This window comes from Hydra vulgaris, chromosome 01, assembly GCF_038396675.1.
Source record: "Hydra vulgaris chromosome 01, alternate assembly HydraT2T_AEP".
Lineage (NCBI taxonomy): Eukaryota > Metazoa > Cnidaria > Hydrozoa > Anthoathecata > Hydridae > Hydra > Hydra vulgaris.
Window position 1 is genome coordinate 63,734,781 of NC_088920.1, and position 11,057 is coordinate 63,745,837.

Genomic DNA, 11,057 nt, shown 5'->3' on the forward strand with positions numbered 1-11,057 from the left:
TGAATCAATTACAATTAATTGGTGTAATTATCTTTAAAAGACAGAATTCACAAAATTATGCTAAGGTAATCAAAATAATTTTTAATTATTGATAAATTTTAAAGATTAATTTATTTAGAAAAAAATTTGTTTGATAATGAGTTTTAAATATTTGAAAAAAAAATTAATATTAGTTCTCTCACAATTAATTTTATTTCTCTTATCTGTTAAAATTTAAAATATTTTCCAACAATTTTATGGCCTCCATGAATATGAAGGGAAAAGGTGGAAAAATATGTTTTAAGGGCACTAATTTATATGATGCTATCAAAGGTATACCTTTATAAGGTATGTAAAACTTTTTCATTTTTATTTACAGCTTCTTCTATTGAATACGATGGAGCAACTGAAACTTTAATTAATGACATTTTGTCTGACTTCTTAAAATACGCTCCATTTCGAAAAGGTGGCGGAAAAGAAAAGAATTTAGATTAACTGTTATAAATATTTACATATATTTCAATAAAGAAATATTTACTCGTTGTCTACTAATATTTTGTTTTCAGTGTAAATTCAACATTTCCAAAAAAAAACTCAATTATGAAAAAAACCTAGGATTGAGTTGATGTTTCAAATAAAATAAGAAAAGCTGAACTGATATAATATTTTTGTTTTTAATAAAAACGATGCGGTATTAAAAATTGGTATTAATATAATGTTTATTAGATGAAGATAAGCAGAAAATAAGTCACAAATTATTTTTTGGTCTTTAAAATTGTTTTAATGATAATTTATTACTTATTGAGATGTTTTCTTTTTTAATTTTTGTTGCTTTTATATCTTCAATCAAGCTTAGCTATTGTTGTGTGATATTTTATAATATACCTTATTATATTTTATATTAATAATGAATATTATCTATTTTTGTTCAATATTCTGTATTACTCTTATGTAGATACTTATACTTTAGCAACCTTGGGTACTTTCATTATTTTCCTTTGATGCCTTGAGTTATTTGAACACAATATATTCCGAACTCTGCATAATAATAGAATAATAAATATATTAATAAAAATGAATTTGAAATATAATAAATCTATAAATAAAGAAAATCTTATCTTTGCTAATAATGTCTATTAATATTATTGATTAGCAAGTATCATGGTTATAAAATATCAAGATTTAGCTAGTTTAACTAGGCCTGTTAGTACACTTAGATTATGGTTTCTTCATTTTTTTATTAGTTCATATAATATTTTCAAAATCAAATATGTAGAAAGGAGCTGTTTGGAAGGAAGATTTACAAAGAGAAGGTGTAATTCCATCTGATTGGATTAGTGATAAAACTGTTTATTGGCCTCCAGGTACCAAAGCATTGACTGCACTAAAATGCCGAAAAGAATTGGCTTAAGTTTCCACTAATAAAAACTAAATTCTCTTCAGGTATTACATCTATATATTACAATTATTATTTTTTAAATAATGTGGTAAGAAGAGTTATTATGTTGATACAAAATATACAACTATTCATATAAATATTTCAACTCCAAAGAAAGCAAATAGGATTGTAAAAGATTTGAATTCACAACTACAAAAGAAAAATGTAATCTTTTTTTTAATTTTGCATCAAGGTTTCCAATTGTGTGGTTTTTTCCACTATATAATATATATCCACAAACATAATATTTGAATTACAATTAGTTGGTGGAACGTCTTCAAAAGGTAGAATACACAAAATGATGCTGAGGTAGTCAAGAAAAGTATTGGACTCTTAGATCTTTTATAATCAGGGTGACCATTGCTCCTCTAAAATGCTCTATAGTCCTCTTTTTTCAAAAACCACGTCTAAAATTCTCTATTATCTTCAAAAAAGTTTAAAACTTGATCAAAGCTCCTCTTTAACTCCTCTTTTTTATTTCTTAATAGAAGTATGGTGTTATAAATACCAATTCTTGGTCTGCAAAACTGGTTAGCGCCGGAATGTAGAATGGATAGTAAAAAATTGCTTCAGCAAATGCATGCTTTTTAACATAAAAAGTGACATTATTGACCCCTGTCCAAGCCCCATAAGTGTAAAAACATCGATGCTAAACCTAAATTAAAACGAAAAAAATCCTCTAAATTAGATGCAAAATCTCCTCTAAAATCCTATTTTTCTTATGAAAATTTTATGTGGCCACGCCGATAATTACTTTTCAATGTTAGAAAAGTTTAATATTTTGATTATTAACTAAAAAAGGTTGTTTCATTTAAATTAAATATTTGAAAAAACTATTAATAATCATCTAACAGCAGGGCTGTCCCGAACGGGGGTGATGGGGTGTCCCACCAGCCGCAAAGCTGTCATATAAGCGTTTAAGTTGACACCTTTAGCAAGTTTTGAACTATAGTTGGTAAATTGCAATTATTGAGGAGTTTTTTTTTGTGTGAGTGTGTGTCTCTAGTAGCAAAAAATACATTCAACACCTCCCTCCCCTCCCCATGAGAGACCACTTCAGGATGGCCCTGTCTAACAGTTAAATTATCTTTTAAAAATTCAGAATGTTTTCGAAAAATTTTATGGCCTCCATGGATATGAAGGGCACAAGTGAAAAAATATATTTAAGAACAATAATTTATATAGCGTTGTAAAAGGTATACCTTATAACACTTTTCCATTCATTATATTTTTTTCAAGTCTGCCTTTTTTGATTTTTTTTAATATATTTTTTTTATTTACACCTTCTTTAATTGTATTCAATGGAGCAAAAGAAACCTCGGTTAATGGAATATTGTTTGACTTTCTAAAACAAGCTCCATTTCTAAAAGATGATGGAAAAGAGAAGAAATTTGTGTAGATTTTATTCAATTATATGTAAATATATGTAATATTTAAATATATTTTTCAATAAAACAAGTTTTATCCCTTCCTATAATTATACTATTTAACTAAGCTAAACTGAAAAAGTCTCTGAAAAAAGTATGATTGTGTATAAGTAGTATGAGTAGATTTATTATCCATAATATACCTTATTAATGTAATAGAGATGTGCAACAACATTATTGTTGTTATAGTGAAGATTAAATTTTTGTTACATATTCTACAGTCTTTCCCCAGCAGTTTTGTATAACAAGGTTTGTGAATGTCTTAACATTTTAACTTTTTGTTTCGTCTCTAAGTCTTTAAAATCTATATTAATAAGAGAACACAGTTTCAATTAAGTTTTAAAAAATACTTAAATTTACTTGTCAATCTTATAAATACTTTCATAACATTTTTATTAGTTTAAATGGGTCGAGAATCAACAGGTAGCATCACGACTCAAAGAGATATGGCTAAATATGATAAAAATTTTTGGCAGAACCTACCAACTTGTTTTAGCCTAAAAATTTTTTTTTTTATATTAAAAAATTTTTTTTTTTTAAATTTTTGGCATAACCTACCAACTTGTTTAAGCTTGATCTTACTGGTAAAGGTATTTAGCTTTGGATAAAAGATATGCATTTTGGATTTTCAACTGAAGAAGAACTTGGGAATTTATTACGTAAAGATAAAGTGAAATTTGCATATGTAAAAAAGTTTAAAAAGGTTGCTGAAAATATTATAATTTTTATATTGGATAAAATCACTCATAAAAGTCAATTGCTTTGTAAGAAATGCAAATGTATTTGATCGATGTTTAAGAGCACTAGATGAATTCTTTTATCAGTTGCAAGAGCACTTGAATTCTTTTTTCACAAATCTTCTATTAATATACCAAAAGAGTTAAAATCTGTTCTAACCTTGGTTCTGGTTACAATTCATGATCAAGCGAGCGTAGAGAGAGGATTTAATGTTAATAAGATTGTATCCAAAGTTAATTTGAAAAAAAAGTTGATGATATTAAGAAAGTTGATACCCAGATACCCAGCTAGCACACATTCAATAATAAAGCCATAAAACAATGTTGCGCGCTGCGTTGGCCCAACATCAACCGCCAACGTTTTTATATCATTTTGGTTGAAAATGTGACGTCGCTAACAACCAAAAAAAACTTTTACCCAACGATGTACTTTAAGTCCTTTTAATACACATTTAAAAAAAAAATTTAGTATATATATATATACACATTAAACATAATATATTTATACGCTTATATCATTGTGTATATGTACTTATACATATATATTTTATCCATTTTTATAAACCATCATTGCTGATGGGTATATTATGATTTATCCTCCGCCGACTAATTGCTATACAGAGGACACATAACCTGGCCTGAGGAGGCAAGTTCAGCTCACTAAAGAGCACCATCACCCGCTTTCGCTGACAAAGAGTAAGTGAGTATAAAAAGAGAGAAGAAGGCTAGAATTATAGTCAGAAGAAGTCGAGTTAGAAAGATAGCATAGAGAAAGCAGACTTATTTTGCAATTGATGTTAGAATGTTTAAATTATACTATTAATGGGTGACAGGAATAGCCTAGAAAAATGAACTTCAGAATAGTGTCAAATATATTAAAAAGCCCTAATGTCGCAAAAAAAAAGGATTAGTGTCGCAAATGAACTTAATAAATATTGTCCAAAACAAAAAAAAAGGAATAGTATTGCAAATGAATTTAATGAATAGTATCGAAAACAAAAAAAAGGAATAGTGTCGCAATTGAATTTAATGAGAAGCGTTGAAAACAAAAAAAAGGAATAGTGTCGCAAATAATAAAAACGGAATAGTGTCGCAAATAGCTAATTTCAGCAATTGCCTACTCATTTTGGTTTTTTTTCAGCAATTGCTTGGCTCGTTTTTATCTTTAAAGCATATAACTTTTACAGAAAAAAAAAGAGAAAATAACAAAGAATAATAAAAGAAAAGATTGCTGCCGAACCCCAAACCCTCAGTCGATGAAGCGGCACTCCTTTGCGGCAGCAGACTCTAAGATAGTTGGTATATGTACTGAGGCCATCGGCAGCAGGCTATATCAGTATGACATCAAACATGTTATCTAAACACACACTTATAGTTATTACAATTTTTTTATTTTTGTTACTATTCATTAAACTCCTTTAAGACATTTTTTTCTTCTTATTATTTGAGACATTATTATTTTTTCTGTTTTCGACACTATTAATTAAATTTATTTGCAACATTATTTCTTTTTTTTGTTTTTGACACTATTCCGATTTCACTATTTGCAACACTATTCCTTTTTTTTATTTTCGGCAGTATTCATTAAGTTCATTTGCGACATTATTCCTTATAATGTTATTCGGCAAATAATGCAACAATTTACGACACTGTTCCTTTTTTACATTTTCGACAATTAAATTTGCGACACTATTTGGCCACACCGTATAAATTAATTTAACTAGTTAATATATTTGAATAAACGTATTCTTTATCTCAGATGACATGTTTTTATTAACTTATCTATATGAAGTGGTATTTGATAAAAGAGGCATTATTTATGTCTGTTTTGCTTGTGAATTGATATTTCGTTTTATAAGAAAAAGAAAAATATATTAGCAAAATACTTAAATGAAAAATATTTCTTATAAATTATACAAATATATATTTGCATATCTGCCTTTTCTCAACGCAAACACAACATTGATCTACTGTATATAACTCAACGTTATTACAATGTGTACAAATCACCGTTGATTCAATTTATATAGTTCAACGTTAATCCATACACTTTGGATTAATGTTGGGTTTTAAATATTAGAACAACGCTAACAAATATACATTGGATTAATATGGTGTTATACACTTTTGGTCAACTAATATATATATATATATATATATATATATATATATTATATATATATATATATATATATATATATATATATATATATATATATATATATATATATATATATATGTATATATATATATGTATATATATATATATATGGGTTTAGATTGGAAAAAAAAAACATTTTTGTCATGTTTTTATATACGCTGGTTTTTTAAGGTTTTCAATAATAAAAATACGTTAAAACTAACATTGAATCAACGATGTATTTGCATCGGAGAAAACAGCCTACGTTAGCAATATATTTACATACGTTGACCCAGCGTAAGTCTGCTAGCTGGGTAATAGATCATATGCAAAACAACAACCTAATACCTTCAACAATAGAATTAACAAATAAGTCTATAAAGTCTATTATATGTGCATGCCGAAGATATCAGCTCGACCTTGAACAATAGAGATAGAATGCTTAGTAAAATAAACGCAATCATCAGTTAGAAATGGTAACCAGAGAAATCGGTGATGTAGTAAAGAAAAAAAAAGCTCTATTAGATTTTTGCAATAATTTAAATATTGAGTTTATTAATACCATAAAAGAGGCGGAAGAAAAAAATGATATGGTATGTAAATTATATGTAAATGGGATTAGTAATTAAAGGAAACGGTTTGAAAAGAAAAAGCGAAGAAAAATGCGTTGAAATTAAAACTTTATAAAAGGTAGACAAAATTTTGGAAGAAAAAAGGAAGAAAATGATGCGATACTTGTTTTCTTTGTTTAAATGTATTACTTTATTGCAGCTTTTATTTTTGTTTACAAAACAATTTTTTTACTATAAATTTTTTTTTTTAGTTTTTTTTTAGTTTGTGAAACTTTAAGTATATTTACTTAGTCATAGAAAAGAATATTTTTAAAAATAGTTTAAGGTATTAAAACCTATAAAACCAAGAGGTATAAATAAATAAAAGTCTTTAATTAAAGAACATATGAACAGTCATATATACTCTTTTATTATATATTTGAGTGTCAATTCATGTCAATGTAAATATTTTATTTTTTATATGCGAGTCTCTATAAAAATTCGATTTTTTTTCTGGAAACTGTTTATAATTATTACTATATATAGTTAACGAGTCAGGGGAAAAGAGTAGCTTTTTTGAATGAGTAGGGAAAGCAATTGGGTTTTTAAGAAAAAAGTCAACGAAATTACTTAGGTTTTTGAGTTAAGTCAGGGAAATCTTTCATTAAGAACCTGTATAAACCCTGTTATCTAATCAACTTTTATTAAGAACCTGTATAAACCCTGTTATCTAATCAACTTTTATTAAGAACCTGTATAAACCCTGTTATCTAATTAACTTTTATTAAGAACCTGTATAAACCCTGTTAGCTAATCAACTTTTATTAAGAACCTGTATAAACCCTGTTATCTAATCAACTTTTAAGAGAGTAATCCACTTTGAATACAAATTTTAAAACATACAAACTAATTGTCAAAATTTTCCTTTTTCAACAAAAAGACGCCATTTTGACTTGCGCTAGAATATATACTACAAAGACTCTACCCCAATTTTAAACAACTTTCAGCTTAATTCTTTCTGCAGCTAGTCTATTATACCTCTTTGATTTTAGTAACAAAAGTTTAAGACGTGTAAGGATGATTTTATGACAACTTTCAGGTGCGTATGGACCAGAAGTTTGAGCTAACTTTCAGATATTGAGCAAACTCGAAACATTTTTTATGTTTATACTTATGTCAAACAAGGATGTTTTGCAAAAAAAATTACGATGATTGGATCCTGGAAACAAAACAAAAAATGCTAAGACTTTTGCTACACTTGCCCCAAACGTAAGAGCAACAAGTTGATACAACCTTTTTTTATTTCACTATTCTCAATTAAACCTATATTCATCGATAAATTTTGAAATTTATACCATAGTCTTTTAGCGTATAAAAATTATGACCATATAGAGCTTGAACCCACCTCAATTTGACGGGGTTTCAAATCTTATAAGTCCATAATTGTTGAACTAAAATACTATTTTACGAAACTAAAAACTAATCGATGAATGTAAGTTTAGTTAGGAGTGCAGAAATTTGTTATAAACTTACTGTTCTTATGTTTAGAGAAAGTATAAGGACAGGTATAGCTTAAATATTAGGGTTTTTTTTTGTTCCGTGACTCAAACCATCGTAATTATTTGCAAAGCATCCTTATTCGATATAAGTATAAAAATATATTTGTTTGGAGTTTGCTCCATGTCTGGAAGTCTCAAACATCAAAAAGTGTTGCACCAGCGTCAAATTCTCTAAGTGCAATTTAAGACAAGTACTGTTTTTTATCCTAAACATGAAGAAAATAATTCATAACACTCACGATATTGATACTCACGATATTAAATTTGGTTTAAACTTATTTTAAGATAGGATATGGGAAGGATAAAGTTTTACTGTCAAAATTTGGTAAAATATTTATAAGAAAATTTTATATACGTAAACTTGAAATGCTACTGGAGATAAGCAACGCTTTATTTTAAACAGAAACAGTATCACTCAATAAATATTAGGCTTATAAATATTTAAAACCCCAAGCCCAGATAAGAGAGCTTTGCAATAAGACTTTCTATTTGTCCCAAATATTACTTTTCCAGTGTATTTTTGTTTACTGTATACTTTTTTTAGTTTAGTGTGATTAGTACTTTTCCAGGGAATGATACAGGGAAGATAGCAGTCTATAAATGAAAAATAAAGTTTTTTAATGATGCATTATTAAGAAAAGCTTTTGTTTTCTTTTACAAAAAAATATTTTTGAGATCTTGCTTTAAATATATATTTAACATCATTTTTTTAATATAAAATTACTCACAAGATTTGTGGTTGATTCACTTTAATTATCGTTTTATTAATTGTTTTTTTTTATTGATAAAAGGCTAATCTAAGGTTAATTTACAAGGTTTATGGAACAGGATAAACTTTTATGTAATTAAATATTTTTGAGATGATAAAGAACTGTAATACCTTTGTGAGTATAAAAAGTATTCTTCTGCAAATAAGATAATATTTAGTATTTTTAATGCTTAATATAAGTCATTTCATAAAAAAAACCAAAAAAGGTTCAAAACAAAACCTTAAGGTAACCCACAAATTTTTAGGCCTTTTTTCATTTTTTGTATCTTTAAGTATAAATTGCCTCCGGTTGGTCAAGTATTCTTTAAACCATAGTATTTTGGTTTTCAACTGCGCAGTGCACAATTTTTTTTAAAAAGTTCCTCGTTGAAAATCCGTAAGTACCCTTGAAATTTCATCCAATCCAATAATAAATTTTTAAACAAAGAAATAAATAAAATTAAGTTCTTTTAATTTTCTTTTTATAAAATCACATGTTTATCATTTTATCCATAATAGAAAAGTGAATAAAACCCGACAAGCTGGGTTCTATTCACTTTTCGGATGATGTGAATTATGTCTGCAATAGCTTCAAAATATAAATAGATATTTTAATTTCGATTTCGGAATAATGATTTCGGAAGTCAACTCACCTTAGTAATAATAGAAACAGTAGAAAAAGTAACTAGAAATACTAGAGCAAATTACGAATGGATTTACTTCATTATAACTTAACTCTAGGATTATTAATCGACCTATCAAAGCATCAGATGTGATTGATCACCTTATCCTTTTAGAAATAATAAAACACTACAGAGTGATAACAAAACTTTTGATTTGTTAAAAAGCTACCTCAATGAAAGAAAACAATATGTTAATAATAATAAATCAAGAGTACTAAAAGTTATGTGGAGTCTCACAAGAGTCAGTCTTCAGGTCATTGCTGTTCTTAATTTATGTAAATGATTAAAATAATGTATCAGCAAAGCTTAACTGAATAATTTTTGCTGAAGACACAAATAGTTTAAGGCTAATAAAATCTTAGTTTAGATAAACAAAATATACTTAATTCCATAAAAATCTTATTCTTTTTACATAAAAAATCCCTGGACAAAAACATTTCTTTTAACTTGGTTTGAATTTAAGTGATAAACTAATTGGAAAAAATGATAAAATTCTTAGGAAATCTTATTAATGAAAGTTTGTCAAAGCTTTCTCACATAAATTATATTCATTCAAAAATTAGTAAAACAATTGGTTTAATGTTCCGAATATGTCCATATGTTACATCAGAAAGTCTTAAACTAGTATATTTTGACTTACTACATTGTTTCATTAACTATTCCAATATTACATGGGCAAGTACTTAACCAACGAAACTTAAACAGTTTTTTTCTCTACAAAAACATCCATGCAGACTTATATGTAAGCAAAAATAGTATGAACATGCAAAACCATTAATAAAAGACATGCAAATGGTGAATACATGCAGGGCCGACAACACGGGTTTCAAAGTGAAGGGGCACAACCGCCAGTTTTTAAAAAAGTCCTCTATATCTAGAATTTTCTTTTTAAAGAAAAAAAAAAGACCTTTAGAAAAAAAAGTGTGCGTGTGGAGGAGGGGGGGGGGAAGAATTGTTTCTCTCCAGCCCTTCCGGTGTCGTTGGCTCTGACATGTGAATTTGATATTTACCAACACTTAATTTTTATGTATAAATATAATAAAAGCTTGCTTTTCAAAAAATTTTAATGATATATTTACGAAAAATGTGAACAAAAAGTATTCTCTTAGAATAAACAATGGAATACTTATAAATTGCGAAGAATTAGTAGCAAGTAATCTGAAAATGGAATAGCATACCGTGGACGGAAACTACGGAACACTTTTAAAAAAATTTAAATATGGTAAAATTGTTCAACTCTTTTAAGTTAATTTAATTAAACGAATATCAAGTTCCATTATTCTTAGTTTTTTATTTGCTTGATTATCTCTTATTTTTTATATTTAAAAGACAGTATATTTGAATGATTATTTAAAAGACTTAGTATATTTGAATGATTGTCGCTAAAACTGATACTATTTACTTTCTTGATTTAATGAAATTATTTAAGAAAGCATTCTTATTATCATTTTATTGTGTTGGATTTGTACATAGTATTTTTAACAATCTTATTTTATATTTAACTTGTAAAGCCAAAATACCTAAAAATCAAGTGTGCCAAAATACCTAAAAATCAATGTCGGGATTGCTCGGTGAAAATTTGTCATAATGGTGAAGTCATGTTCATTAGAGGAAATATCTAGTTAAAAAACATTAATAATAATTTAAGCGTTGTTTTATGCGGTTATTTGCACGTTAATTTGACATGTGTTCCGAAACGCTATTTTGCATTTTTTGTTTATCAACTTTCTTACGCTACTATTGTTTTAAATTAACTTTATTGACTTTCATTTTAAAATAAATTATTTTAATTAAC